At 37.0% G+C, this 13719-nt stretch overlaps 1 protein-coding gene across 2 annotated transcripts in view; it reads right to left on the reverse strand.

Moving 5' to 3' along the window:
• LOC108720779 (MDS1 and EVI1 complex locus protein EVI1) overlaps nucleotides 1–9400 on the reverse strand; it is a 35405-nt gene extending 26005 nt beyond the window's left edge. The window contains exon 1 of one of the 2 annotated variants that reach the window (XM_018444950.1): nucleotides 8837–9400. The gene's annotated coding sequence lies outside the window, so the exon portion shown is untranslated. Of the gene's footprint in view, nucleotides 1–3157; nucleotides 3363–8836 lie in introns of those variants that run through there. The other variant, XM_018444951.1, reaches the window with a different exon arrangement.
• Nucleotides 9401–13719: the final 4319 nt, after the last annotated feature.

A 13719-nucleotide genomic window follows, 5' to 3' on the forward strand; every position in this document is an offset into this window, starting at 1 on the left:
TAATTTAGTATTACGCTTCGACTTGCCAATCACTTTCCATAATGATTACTAATGAGAAAAGATTTTCTCGATTAACATAAACTCTTCTGATGGTTTATATATGCAGGATTTACTAATACGTTCTCTCTGTTCGGAAAGGTACTTTTTTAAAATTATTCAAGTTTCATCAAAATTGTGCTAATTTTTGAAGTTATAATAAAACATTAATATTATTAAATTATTAAATTAATAATAAAATAAATAAATATAATTGACTTCAACAATATCAAGAATACGTATATTTCATATACTCATATCAAGAAATTATTATTCTTATTTAAATGAATTGTTAAAAAATATGTTAACATTTATCAAATCCAAACATTTTATACATTTACTTTATTTTGTATATGCAATATCTGTTTGCGAAATCAAACAATGAATTATTCTCGGTTTTTAATTATATTTCTAATTTTCCAGTATAATTATCGTATTTTTAAATCGCAAAGCCAAATCGCTATGCCGAAACAGACATCAGTCGCATTTTTTTGCTGGGCGTAAGGAAAGCAGAGGAATCTCCTCGATCGCTTCAAATCGCCAACAGTATTACACGGGCTCTTCCATATTGCGCATAAATATATACAGCGATCAGCCACGAAATCAGGAATAGATTTTCATGAATTTTCCTCCGGGGCCGGTTATTGCCCAGCCGTTGGCCTGATTCCCTTTCTTTAAACTCCCTTCCACTTCCATCTCTCTTTCACCCGTTCCCCTTTGTCGTCTCCTTCGACATAACGCATCTATCTCATCTTCTCTCCACGCTCGATCGTCTGCAGATCCGCCGATCTCGTCGATCGTACCGCCCAACTTCTACGCGGCATCTCCGACCGTTTCCTCATGAAATATTCACGCAGTACGACGAAATCATCGTTTGTTAGTCAGCACCATCTCTCCTCTTTCTTCTTCTCCTTCTCTCTCTTTTTGTCTCACAAGAGCGCGAGGATCTTACACTGTCGGACATTATCAGCCTCGTGGCCCATTTCTTTCCGACCGCTCCGGCGATCTCTTAGTTATCGTTACATTTCTTTTCTCGCGATATATTTGCGAAGAGAAAATACATAACATTTCAAGTATACATAATATATTTTTGTACATAGAATACCTTCAATTTATCGCAAAAATGATTAAAAGTCTCTCTTTCATGTCTGTGTAAAAAACAATAATTTGATAAAGATTGTAAAAAGTGCCAAAAAAAAGGCTGACAAGAATATAAAAATAATTTTAGGCGATAATGAATAATGGCAATTGATTTTAATTATAATTAAAGTTTTAAAAAGTGTAAAATTGTTAGTAAAACTGAGATTTACAAAATTAAAAATTAGCTATAGCCAAATTCATTAAACGAAACATTTGTTTTTGTATGTTTGAATTTGTGTGTTTAACACTTAAGTTCTACATTGTATTTGAAAGAGTATCTGGATTAAAAATGCTCGGTATATTAAAATTACTATTGAATATATATTTGTTTATCATTTACATTCGCATTTAAGTTCATACGAATTTATAATTTTTTCGATCGAAAATGCTTAAATACAGAAAGATGTTAATTACAATTTCGTTGCAAAATCTAAAATAGATCTTTTTATTGTTCTTTGTATCATACGCAAAACGTATTTATTATGATATATTAATGCAATCACCCACAATTTTTCGAAGAATTTGCTAAAAGTCTTTGTAGTAGCTTCCGTAAAATACTAGTCATAATACTAGCCTAGAAACGGTCTAATCAACGCCTAAATTACTAATGCCCTTACAGCTTTGGAACTGGAAATGGTACTCAAATATCACAAGGTCGCCGCCATCTAATGATGCACGAAACGAAAATTGGTGAAAGGATGCGTGGGATAATACGAGCCTTTCTGAAGGGTGCCGTGACGTTCACGAAGATTTTCTGCGCTTTTAATGAGCAGGTAGATCGTTAATAGACCGCATCGATCGTGAGAACATTTTCGTTTTTAGCCCAATAAATCGGTAATCTTGCAACGTCCACAACATTCCTATACGTCCATTGATGGATAAGCAAATGAAATGAGTACCAGTATTTTAAGATGATAGATACATTTTTGCGATAAGATGATTACAAATTTTCTTTTGTATTCTCAGGTTTGTACTTTAATTCATGAAGTTTATCGCTCGTGTTTAAGATTGTATAAAAAGATCACTAATGAGCAAGCAACCGAAATTGTAGCACATACGATACCCTCTTCAATTTGTCAGATGACTGACTACTTTAAGATACAGGTTTCGATTTCAATTCATGATTATATTCGCATGTAACAATGCGAAGGCAGAAGGTGGCTCGTCTCGCAATGACGAGCAAGAAGTAACAAGTGTACGCAACCTTCAGCGATGATGGAGGGCTGATTAAGCAAATCAGAAACATGTGTATCTGATGCACAGCGATCGATTCTCCTCACCATTACTTAATCAAATTTTGAATTTCAACATCAATCTGTTTTAATTTTTATTTTTCTGCAGAAATTTATATTCTAAATCTTTTTTATTTAAGTAATATTGTAATTATATCTTTGATTAATTTAATCTATATAATTGTATATTATTCTATCTTTTATATTTATTGTAATTTTTGCTTTAAGTTCCGTGTACCAATTTTTTATTGAAAAATTTATTGCATTATATGTATAAATATTTTTGATTGGTTATCTAAAATGAAATTGTAGCATCGTGTATAGGTATATCAAATTATTGCAGCACATCGTCTAAGTACTGACAATTAATTCATTTTTATGACGTTTGGTCATAATTGGCGAATATAGTATAAAAATTATCACTGAATTATTAAATTAAATTAATTTAATTAATTCCAGCATTTTAATTAATTTATTTTGACACAAATTGTATTTCTGTGCAATTTAATTGCGCAAAATTGAATTAGATATTACATTTGATAGTATTACTAAATGTTTATTTAGTTGTATGGTACGTTTAAGATGTTCGATTAAGCAAGAGCAAGGAGGCTGCGGTGAATCGCGAGATAAAATAAGAGGGTCGGCGTGTATGGGATAAGTGGCGGTGCGCATACATACGCACGTTGAATAATAAAACCCGTAGGTACTGTTCGGCCCTTTTTTACATCTCCGTTTACCACTTTACGCACCGCATGATGTTATCGTCGTTCTTACATCACGAATGTAGGCTGTGGCCTCAAATTTAAGCGTCCATCTCGAGGCGCTACAATTATCTTTCCACGCCGGCAAGGTCGCCGCATTGTCCACTCGAAGATGCAGTTGATGCAGTTTCACAAGGCTAACGTCATGTCCGTTCACTACAATTAAATAATGAACGTACGCTTTTTGTGGTATTGTTACAATATACCTCGCGTAAAATTGGATGAGGAATTCATCGCACAAATAAGGCTCGCGTTTCTTTTGTGCTTTTGTGAGTTAAGAAGACCGCCCGCGCCGGCACGACTCGATTTATAATTTTCATTTTTTTTTTGCAGGAATGACTAATTAATATGCAGTTTGTTTAAATGCGATGCACTTCGCCCTTTCAGATATAAATCAAGACCGGAGTAAAAAAAATCACAATTCGTAATAATATTCAATGATTGCAGCCTGGAAAAGCATCAAAACGTGTTTTCATTTATCACTGAATGATCTTTCGATGGGATGCAACACGCACCTGCAACGAATTTCTCGCGTAAGTATATATCTTTTATGCAAATCGGTCTATGAATTTTTATTTTTATTGCGAACGATTTCGTAATTTGCAGAATTACAATCTGATAGATACAAAAAACTCGAAAGTTCTATTTTGAGAGCGTTTAAAAAATCATTATGCAATTGACTTAAATCGCTAAAGCATAAACGTTCTTTATGATCGATATTTTATAGACATTTTGATGTGATGTGATATTTTTACAGATTACGCGCACATAATTTTTTTATAAACTAGTTCGCATATTTTCCTACGAATAGATATATCATGAGATAACATTAAAGCTTTCGGACTTGTCAATACACAATAGATAATGTTAATGAGATACAGATATCTATTACATATTAAAACAGCTTATCGTGCTTATTACGAAATTTCTCATTACATGCTGTCACGCTGTGAATCGTAAATTTTGTTCAATCGGAGTTTTCTCGGTCCACGTGGATTGTTTGTAGTATGAGATAGAGTTTCTAAACGGCAATGAAATTTAACAATGGCATTGCGGTACTGCTCGAATTTAATTTAAAGGCAGCAAGTCCATTGTACGCGCGAGAATGTATAAATAGACTCGGCATGGCATGCGAGCCCACGCATCAGCTTTATGCCACCGAAGAGATCCCGTCTTCGTCACAAAACGAACATTTATGGCCATAGGCAAAAAGACGATTGAAATTATTTCAATTTTCCTCTCTTAAACGGCTTTTTATATAAGCTCGTACTTTGACGGAGTTTCATTTATGAATCCGTTAATTCGCGTCGTAAAAAAAAAATTGTGCTCACTCCAATAATTTTTTCACCTATATGTGGTTGACTATTGACATTTATAAAAATACTCTAAATCGAATATTATAATCTTTTCAAATTTTAAATATTTTTATTTATATTTTATCAAATTGAAGAATCGTTTATCGTAATAAGATATACATAAATAATAAAAGAATTTTTAATGGAAACCTCACCTCGAGAAAGAGAGTTTTATAAAATATATTGAAACACAATAAAAAAAGGTGATATTTCAAGAACAAAATTAAAAGATGAAGAACAAAAAAAGAAATAAAATTGTTTAATAGTAATAATACTATAAATTTTTCATTAAATTCTCTTCTACAATTCAGGAATGAATAAATTAATTCATAAAATAAGATAAGATATTATTAATTATTTTATATAAATGTTAAAATTTATATAAATATTTAAAAGAACATAATTTAATTACACATGAAATATTACTCTGCAATACGTGAAAACTATTTAATATAAAGACAGTGCGTAAGCATCACTGCAGATTATGGAAGATACCGCGGTAGAGGTACTTAATAGCCGGTACTCGGTGACGGTAATGTCGTTCGGGACCCGTTTTATTGCCGTTTGCGCCAGTCCAGGATCGAGGTGAGGACATTGTTCGAACGTCTGGGAGTCTCTCATGATTGTCGTGCTCTCCATTCTCGTAATAGCCAGCGTATTCAAATACCGGCTTGTATACGTTTGCCAGGATTGTTGAGCAACGAAAAGGAGAAAAAAGAGGTAAGATCCCGATGTTGTTCGCGTAATATTACTTGACACTGTCATGTTCCGTTCGGTTTTGCAAGGATGGGATTGAAGAGAAAAACGGAGTAGGCGGAGTCGTCATATACGACTTTATATTAAACCGTATCTGACTCGATATATTTGGTTCTATTCGACTTTATCGACGTTTAATCACATGTTTTGGGCTCATTTTTTTAATATATAAAATAATATATAAAAGAACGATGTTGTTAAAATTTCTAAAAATTTAGTTTAATACAGATCTGAAAATAATTTTGTTAGATCGTCAAAATAATTTTCTAAGAATTTTTTTCAAGCATATATGAGAGTAATTATAAAAAATGTTGACATTCCAGCAGTTTAAGCGTCCCAATACATAATTATTTTGATGGTTCAATAAAATTATTTTCAGATTTATATCTTAATTAAAATTTTAGATACTTCAACAAAATTATTCTTTTCGTGTGTGATTACATAAAATTGCTGAAACACCGAACGAGATTTTAGTAGTTGTGCAGATTGATTTCAAGTACAACGTGCTGACTATAAATACGAATTATTACGATCTTTATAACTGTACATCTGAATTTGTTTTCCTCTGATCGATCTCATATAAGTAGCCGTCAATCAATTTCGTAGCGAAGGAAAGATCTACGTCCGGAAGATCTTACTCGTTATTCGCGTAGATTTACCTCTTCAAATTTTCTTACTACCCGCGCAATCGTACAAATTATCGTTATTCCCAAGGCGAAAGGAGGAGATCTAGCGCGTATTATTTACAATTACTTTCGTGCAATGTGCGCGATGTTCGCGCCCGTCGTAATTTGCGATTTATCGCATACGGATAGTCATGGGTGCGTCGGCGCACGTACGAAGCCGATTCTAACAAATTGCCGATAGCGAGGCAGAGATGGATCGGGCAACAGAGTATGAGCAATAGAGTAAGGAGGAAGAAAATAATGGGCCACGGGACAAGAGCGGCCTTCCGCTCCTCGGCTGCGTTGGTTTCACATAACTGTTAACGGTGTTGTCGGTCAGTCTACATCGAGATCGGAATCGCTCGGCGGCAACAAAAATCACCAGCGTCCCGCACTCGACTTACCTGTTATCAATTAACTGTTAACGTCACTGTACCCTCGGTAGCGCGTCTGCTGCGTATGCTGTCGTAGCTCAAGCCCTATGAATAATGTATCGCTGGCATATCTCTCGTGCTACTCAATCGAATATTCTGACCCGCGTCTTTATTCTCTGAGAATAATTTGACAAGAGAAATAAAATTGAACGGATTTTGCGAGATTTGATTTTGGTTTCCACCGATAAATGTACTTTTTTCTCATTTGCGGTATTCACAGCGATTACAATTTGTAAGAATTTTAACGCAACTATCAATTGTTGTATCTTAATAATTAAATATCTCAGATATGTTTATACATGTATATAAATGTGATTTCGTGACTAACGTGAATGTCGCGTGATGATTCGACATCCGTCACTTTTCCGTTTTGCATTATGTAAATGTATATGCGTTATTTTGACTACTCCAACGTAAACATATTTATCAGGGTCTTTCGTGCCTTGCATATCGGACAATCTCACTTGTTTCCTATCCCTCTCGCGCGCGCGCGCCTGGAGGCACGTAAATTTATGAACGAGGAAATGGCAGGAATGACGCAGGAACATAGCTTTTGCAACGTCTGCTTTCTTGGGCGGCAAAACGAACCGTTCGGTGATATAAGGACGAGCGTGGGCGATTTGCTCTTGCGCGAGATCGCAAGCGCAGCTTTAGAACTGGTCTCGAACGAATTAGACGTCCAACGCATTTTCGCGTTGAAACCCACGAGAGCGCGAATTTATAGGCGTCCCTTTTAATTGCGTTACGTAAGATTTTCTTAATGTCAATCTGCATTGGTTTCATGCAGTGATACTCACGAGTATTTTATATGAATTGTACACGAAAAAAAAACCAATTTATTGAGGTATCTAAGAATTTAACTAGATACAGATCTAAAAATAATTTTATTGGACCATCAAAATAATTACGTAGAAATCTCAAGCATGACAATGATGAAAAAGTTTTGACATTATAGCAATTACTTTGAGCATCCCACATAATTATTTCGATGGTCCAACGAAACTTTTTTCAGATTTATATCTAACTAAATTTTTAAATACTTCAGCAAAACCGCTGTTTTCGAGTCCTGTCAGTTATCTAAATTAATGATTATTAATTAAGCATTATAGTTGTAACAGTAAAATTAATCCAGAAGGATATCTGGATAATGTCCGAAAAAACCTGTACATCTAAATAATAACTCAAAACAAAATCAATGGTATTAATTGAATTTATTAATAATCTTAGTAAAAAATATCGAGACATTTGCAAATATATGATATCATAAATCACGTTAAAAATAATGCAATAGCGATTGTATTCTGTTAATTAATTTTATATATTCAGTTAGTTAATTTTAGTTATTATCATATTTTGCTTTCGCAAATTGTGCACACTTGTTGACGAATTATCGGATAACTTCCGCGATCACACTCGTACGCATTCGATTGTTTTCATTCAAATTTCTCAAAGAGAAAATCTCTTTCTCTGCCTATTACTATTCAATGTTCCTGCTCGCAGATTGTTGCGCACGCGACACCGTGGTCTGCATTTCACAGGAACTCTATAATTACCGGGAGCGCGGAACGCCGATGTCAGGAGTACGAATCGAGATTTCGTCGACGACGTCGGATGCACCGCCGCGGCGCCGCGCCAACGAGAAGATACCGAGAGCGTTAATACTCGTATCTCAATCAATAAGGTGCTTTTCCAATGTTAGCATTCAAATATTACAAACATTAGATATTTATAAACTTTTAAAAACAATCATAAATTATTTTCATGACAATCTTACCTGGAGAGGAAGACATAAAAAGGATTATTTTCTATAAATCCATAAATTAGCTAGATACACACACACACAAATTTGAAAATAATTATTTTGTTGGACCACTAAAATAATTATGTAAACTCTCAAATTGACTGATAGAATGTCAAAACTTTTTGCAGCATCACTCATCATATTTGAGATTTCTACGTAATTATTGTAATAATTTAACAAAATTTTCAGATCTAGCTAAATTTTTAGATACTTGAGCAAAATCGTTCTTTTCATGAAAAAATATGAAATTGTATTTTTAACTTATAAGTAAGATTAATTTGATTTAAATTAATTTGATAGTTTAATTAAATGCTTTGGATTTCGCGTACTATAAACCATTATGTTTGACAATTCTTATATTTTTAAAAAAAATTTCTCCTTCAATATTTTTATCATTTCACGTTTAATTTTATCAACATTATCACTGACGTAGGATTAGATTAGTGTATTCAGAATACGAGAAATAATCTGCAAGTAAATTCAAACGCTCTTATTTTTCTCTGGAAAATACCGATGAGTATCATGTGACGCTTATAAATATTCAGAACGTTACTCGGAATACCACAATGTATATCTAATAATGATGTCTCAGCGCCACGCCGCGCCGTGATGATAAGAGGGAAGAGAAACAGTATAGTAAATCGTCGTAAATTTACCTTATACGTCATGCCACGACCTTGAAGCCGAGGGTGACAACAGTTCTTGCACTTCCGTTGACTTCGTGACACTTTTCCTTTGCTCTTCTCATAAGGCAATCCAAGCGAGATAGAGAGATAAAAGGAGCAGGAGAAACAGGAAGAAAGAAAGGAAGAAAGTCAAATGACACCGTAGAAGAATAGATAGAGTGAAAATAATAGTTGCGGAGGAAGCACTAGTTTTACAACAACACACTATCCTCACACTCGTGATCACTCTCCCTCTTTCCCGGGCCCTTCCACGTACGCGAAACGTCAGCCCTTACGAGGATACCAGGTACCAGAACGTCCGCACGAACATTCCGTTGACACGTACCGAATGTCGTTCTTCTCAACGATAGTACATCCAGGAATCACGGGAAGCTTTTCGTATCTTGCACCTCGTGGTACCGCAACCACGTGCTCGAATAACGGTTTCGATCGTTCCTACTATACACAACGCGTGTCCCTTTTTTTTGAATATATCACACACCACAACAGACTGTCTCCCGTTTTCTCGAAGAGAAACAGCTCTCTCTTTCCATCCTTATTCTTCCTGACTAGAGTTCGTTTTGTGTTCCAATCGGATGCCAAAGGGCGATCTTATTAATAATTCCTTGTGACGATGGTCCAATTTGGATGACCGATTCCCGTGGGATCACACTGTCGATCTCGGAGCCTGGATGTGTATCGAGACGCGCATGTATGTATCGCGTCGACAGGACAGTCGAGTCCTGACTGTTGGTTTCTCTCACGGGAGGAGCGACGGAAGGAGCCAACCACGTTGCTCACCACCGTCCGGCGATCGTTTGGTGCCCGTGCTCCGTTGTCCAGGTCCTCTCTCGAGGCGTGTGATACCTCCCTCCCCTCCCTCTATCCTCCCTCTTCCTCTCTCTCTCTTTCTTTCCTTCAGACGAGGCGGAATATCAGCGAGAACCGTGAGCGCTCTCGGAGGAGATTCGTGAGACGCGACGAGAGCGGAGTGGTCCGTACGTACGGTGGTGAGTAAACCGTGTGCTGATGTGTGAAGCGGGCGATGCCGCGTACGAACGTCGCGCACACATACACACGACGTACACAAACACGCAGGTACGTACCGCGTCGTGGGTACCGTCGATTGGGCGGGGAGACTGAATCTGTAGGCTGCGGGTAGGTTAGTAAGTAGGTAGGTAGGTAGGTAGGTAGGTGAGCCACACACCGGGGGAACACATCGTGGAGATGTCCGCACACGAGGGGGAACCACGCTGTTTGTGCGCGAGTGCGCGCACGCGCGCGCGCGTGTACGTATATCGGAGAGCCCGTTCACTGTGTATGTGAGACGCACGCGGAGGAATATACGCGAAGGAGCTCCCCTGCGTGTTTAACCGTGAGAGACGTCGGTAAGGTAAGTGCTCTCCTCTCTTTCAGCTCCGGAGTAGCACCACGCCGGCACGCGACCTGCCCTCCCCCCTCTTCTCCTTTTTCCTCCCTTCTCCCTCTCCCCCTCCCAGCTTCATCGCGATTCTCGTTGTGTTCCTTTTCCTACTTCGCCGGCGAAGGACGTCTCTCCCTCTAGCCAACGTTTCCTCCTAGCTAGGTTCCTCCCGGCACTCTTCTGACTGTCCTTCCCACTCTCCGTGCGATCTGGATCCCGAAGAGAGGAGGTGGATGGTGTTGGTGTACCACTCCCACCCGATAGTCACCGACACACCGGAATCCTCCCAGCCAACGTGCTCTCGCGGAAGTGAGAAGGAGAGAACGGATGAGAAAGAGTGAGAAGGAGAGAGAGGAGAGGGAGGAAGGGATGGAACGAGGAGTATCGAACACAGTCACTATCTCTTCTCTATCGTTACTCGCGGTGCAACCTCCCAGGCAACTAATTCACCTTTGCAACTGTATCGACACCCTACCGCTCTATCGTTCGCAAGTATATTTGTTCCTTCCTCGATTCCCTTTTTCTTCTTTTTCGTCCGCGCTTGCAGCGTCCGTCTCGATAAGATTCAAGCGATTTAGAAGAGAAAAAAAATACATACGAATATGTACATACCAATATTTAATAATTCACATGTATTTTTATAAGAAATTGTTTTTTTTAGCAACTACTTCGTTAAACCTTTTTCAGATTTGACATTTACTTAATTATTGTGAATGGACGTTTTTGCGAAAAAAATGGATTGCCATTAACAATTTTTGTTGATATGTTAAATATTTCTTTTAGTAGTTAATTTATTTGAATTTTGAGTAATATCAAAGATCGTATTTAGATTCTAATTTGTGAACTAATATTGTAATTAATAAATATCAACGAATATGATGATCTGCCAATAAACTACTGTTAAAGTACAATCTTAGCCATAATAGGTATAAAACATTTTCAATTTATTGGAAAATGCATTTTCTTGGAAAAGGCGGTAATGAAATCCAAATTAATAAAATGTTAAAATTGTTATAAAAATAAATATTACTTTTCAATAAAACTATTCTTTAATTTGTTTTCATTAGATATAGAACATTTTCATAAATTTGTGGGGTGCTTTATACTTTTGACTAAGGCTGTAGAATCTGCTTCGAATTTATCGTACTGTCTGCTGAAAGGACATTCGATAGGCCTGAGACCTTCTCTGCATTGTATCGCTATAGTTTCCATACGTACACCTTCGGTTTATTTACGTGTCTTACCTACTTATAATTATTCTGTCGTCATGTTATCAAATGACGTCCTCTCAATTCGCTACGTTTCGATTTCGGTGTTGTTGTATTGAGAGCGTGTCGATGTTTCCATTTCCTGTGTGAGTTCGTCGTCAAAGATTGAAACTGTTTCTCATCATCGCGATATTCCCGTTTCGTTCTTCACCTTCTGACGACGATAATTCGCCTCTGCAACTGTGTAGTAACTCCACCACATGACTCTGCTACTTTACTCTCCGGTTCTCCACGATGACGATCCGGTTGTCCTAGGACCGGATCAGCTTGTTGTTACCGTACTCTGCTTGGCTTAAATGCCTTTGACTATCTCTCTCTTTGATCGGTGTTGTAAGTCTGGAAGTCTTTGGTGAGGTATAGAGATAAAAAAGTAATGATTACTTCAAACTCTAATTAGGATTATAACTCCGCGTTGATAGTAAAAATATTTAGAAATTAATACAATATGCATATGAAAAACTAACGGCTTTATAGCCCGAATAAAGTTATAAGTAATATAATAAATAATTATAATGTGTATTATTTGTAAGATCGTGATACTTCTTGACAGTTTGATCAGCTTAAATCAGGTTTTGTAAGCGCTTTATCATTCTGTTTTATGGAATTTTTCGAGGTTTTTTTTTGTAATCATGTCATGCAATTCTGTCTTGAAAGCGCAATAAATCAAGATGTTATGCGGAGAGTATTAATTATCTGATTAATCATGGTAAGTTATTCATCTTCGTTCCGTCATACTTCGAGGAAAAATTTTTTATATCACATTTTTTATACTATTTAGATTCGTCATGAGATTTGTCATATATACAAAGTAAGATTTTTCCATTTGAAATAGAAAGAAGAAATTTTTAGTTATGAGAAAAAATGGAACAATTATATATTTTAAAAATATAAGTCCGCTTTTAGAACATATTTTTATATGCGTGCTTTTATTTCTGCAATTCTACAGTATATAAACTATATATATGCGTGTGCTAAAACATTATAAGCATGTTCTGAATAAAACTATAAGTTTTAACAATTTTGAATTCTTTACATTTTAATTTTACAAGATTGATTTCTTATTACTGATTTGCAGAATGGAATTTTGTCAATGTAATGCTCGTGCGAATTATATATTTTGAGTAACATATTTTAGAAAAAAGTTATATCCAGAAAAATAAAATAAATACACAAAAAATTTAGGGAACGATATATATTTTCTCGATATTTCATAATATAATTTTTATTTAATTGCGACAAAATGCAACTTTTCATGTGCAAATTTTCTGTAATCTGATTCATTTTGGTCATCTGTATAACATTATCGTTACGGCTGTACTTGGCGGGAACTTTATCCGAGTCGCGGCTTTCTGGGTCAATCTCTAGTTAGCTCCTTAGCTTTAGGTTGCTCGAGAAACTAAGTACGGCGAATAAATCGAGGAGGCCGGTGTATACGCCCCGAGACCTTAGATCATCGGATCCTCGTGGATCTCCACGCTCCGCCTTGTTGCGCAACCCGCGCAACCGTCAGTGATCTCGGGCACAACACGGTCCTGACACAGTTACCTGGTCAGGGCGTTACGACGCGACGGGATTAAAAAGAACGAAGAGAAAAAGGAAGAAGAAGAAGAAGTGGAGAAACGCGAACCACTCTCGAAGAGCCTTCCCCGGTTTCACGGTTTGATGACTTTTTTTTGCGACCTCTTGTGTTGCTGGACAAAAAAGACGCTCTCTGATCCCTCGCCGCGGCTTTTCTCCGCTAAATGTCGTACCGTTTCGTCCATTTCGTTGGCGATTCTCTCGACGACGGCGGCGTGTTGCAACCTGCACAAATTTTGGCCTTTAACTCGGCACGCGGCCGCCGTCATGTCACTTGATGACGTTGAAAGCCAGTCCCATTCGTGTGACCTTACAATGCTCGATGACACTTCGAATGACCGTCGTTACAACGAATTGCATCGACAATGGATCTTCTTGCAATTCTGCATAGTCACAGAATCGCGCACAATGTAACCTCCATCGCATTCTTAAAAAGGAAAAAAAGAAATAAGCGATTTAACCATTTATCAGAATCCTTTGTTGTGTCGCGAGTATTGTATCGATTTTCTGCGTTCGAAATTTATTTGCGACGTTCGTTCGCGCCTGGTTCGTTGCTCAACGAGGTCTCCGAGAGAACCGGATGAACGACGGAGGTTCACCGTGTT

This window comes from Mycetomoellerius zeteki, unplaced genomic scaffold, assembly GCF_001594055.1.
Source record: "Mycetomoellerius zeteki isolate Tzet28-1 unplaced genomic scaffold, Tzet1.0 scaffold155, whole genome shotgun sequence".
Lineage (NCBI taxonomy): Eukaryota > Metazoa > Arthropoda > Insecta > Hymenoptera > Formicidae > Mycetomoellerius > Mycetomoellerius zeteki.